This window comes from Oratosquilla oratoria, chromosome 27 (assembly GCF_046742065.1).
Source record: "Oratosquilla oratoria isolate Oo_2021 chromosome 27, ASM4674206v1, whole genome shotgun sequence".
Taxonomy (NCBI): Eukaryota; Metazoa; Arthropoda; class Malacostraca; order Stomatopoda; family Squillidae; genus Oratosquilla; species Oratosquilla oratoria.
The window spans coordinates 24,626,124-24,628,623 of record NC_134803.1 but is presented as its reverse complement, the minus strand read 5'-3'; positions in this window follow the sequence as shown (position 1 = coordinate 24,628,623).

The window sequence follows — 2,500 nt, the reverse complement described above, 5'->3', positions numbered from 1 at the left end:
AACATCACCGTATTCTTGACTTCAGTAACGAGTCATAATCAATTTTCTGGATGATAAATGATATATATACGACAAGAGGAGAAAATACCATTATACAGACTGAATAGAGATAATGTACCAAGGGTGATATTGTATCTATTTGGTCTCTACCTAGAAATTTTACCAAACAATCTTAATGAATTCTTATGTAACCATAAACTGAAGGCAATATTGATGCTGTCACTATTTTTGACAAGTAACCAGTGTGACATCTCCAATACTCTCAAAATCCACTAAATATGTGTAGATCCTTATATGACCTTCATTGTTCACTTGATTCTTTATCAGTATTAAAAATATTCTACATACATATAGCAAAGGCCTTTTTCCCCCTATAAGAGAGTCAGATAAAGAAAGGCATAAAAAACACTCCCACCCATTCCATTCCTAACATACTTCACTCCCCTCCACCCTCTTCCACCCTCTTGGCACCTCCTGAATGACGTGTCATCCCTGCATCTCACCCACTGCCCTGAGTCAGAAGGAGTGTCGCAAGACACATCACATCCACAGCAAAGCCGCTTCATTAAATCGGCGACCCCCTCTCCGTCTCCTCATGCAGAAAAGGAGAAGACGGGGAGAAATACCTTCTGGCTGCGTCAACTTATTTCCCACACATACTCCCTCACCCTCCATTCCACATCCATTCTACCTCATGTATCACAACATCATCCATATACAACCATTTTCCATTCACCCTTATCTTCTGTCGTCATCCGTCCTTCCTCTACCGACATTCCCCTCTTTCCCAAAGCTCCTTTTACCCCATCCATCCAGCTCATTCTAGGTTGACCCCTCATGTTCACTCCTTCTACCTTTGCCTTTCACACCTCTTTTACTTGTTTTTCTTCACTATTTTTTCCATGTGTTCAAACCATCCCAATGCTCTTTCATCAACCCGATCTCACAACTCCCTGTCCACCCCAGTTCTCCTCCTCAACTCCTCATTTTTCACTCTATCTTGCCTAGTAACCCTTACCATACTTCTCAAGCACCTCATCTCAAACGCATTCAAACTTCTCCGCTCTTATGTCCCATGTTTCTGCCCCGTACAGTGCTATCGGTAAAATCACTCCTTCATACAATCTCCTCTTAGTATCCATTCCCAAATGTCTATTTCTCATTACACTTTTTAATCCCCCAAGGTATTTACTCGCTTCTCTAAATCTACATTCTTTCTTCATCTCCACTCCTCCCTTAAACGCTACATTTGCACTCAAGTATCTAAAACTATCCACTTCCTCCAGTCTCTCTCCCTTAATACTCACTTCTAGTCTGCTGCCACTTTCTCCCCTTGTCCATCTCATCACCATACTTTTACCCATGTTTATTTTCAATTTCCTTCTTTTGCACACCTTCCCAAACTCTGTCATTAAATTTCTCAATCCCTCCTCTGATCCTGCTACAAGCGTAGTGTCGCCCGAAAACAACAGCTGGCTTATCTCCCACTTTTCTCCATTTTCTTTAACCATCTCCAATCCCTGGCCCACCACTCTTGCATTGACCTCTCGCACCACGCGAGGGGGACATAACACATCCATGACGAAGTCCCACCTTTACCTCAAACCACTCACTCTCTCCATTTCTAATCCTAACACAGGCCCTAATACTCTCGTAAAAACTCTTTACTGCTCCTAAAAGCTTTTCTTCTATCCCGTATGTCTGCAATACTTCTTACAGTGTATTCTTGTCTACCCTGCCATAAGCCTTTTCCCGATTCATAAAAGCCCCCCCAAAAAACATCCTTAGCTTTTCCTATAGCTTTCTCATATATCTGTCTTACCACAAAAATCTGATCTACGCAACCCCTACCTGTCCTAAACCCACACTGTTCATCTCCCAATCCTCTCAATCAAGACCCTCCCATAAGCCTCCCTAACTACACTTAACAAGCTGATCTCTCTAAGACTACTGCACTCACACTTATCCCCTTTTCCTTTGTAAAGTGAAACTATACAGGCACTCCTCCAGTCCTCCGGCACTCTGCCCTCTCCTAAACAAACATTAGATAACCTCACTGTACCTCCTTTTTTCTGACATTCTGTATGACATCCATCCAACCCAGCTGCCTTACCTGCTCTCATCACCTTAAACACTGCCTTCACTTTATCTTTCCTTATTTCTCCTCCATTCTCCTCATTACTATCAGCGCTTACCACCGCAACTACCTTTCCCTCTCTGTCCTCCTTCACATTTAACAACTCCCTAAAATACTCTGCCCCTCTTACTCTAACTGCCTTCTCTTCCATTATCATCCCTCTATCTAAATTTTGTAAATAAATCACTATGTAAAGGCTCCTCTGGAAATTTGAGAAACTTACAATCTTGTCCTCAGATATGTTGACCTAGTCGTGTTGCGTTATTCACCATGGAAGTGATTTGTAACATAAGACCATTCTCTGAAAGTGACATTACGGAAAATTATTTTTTCCATAATTCATATAGTATTTTCTTTGTATGT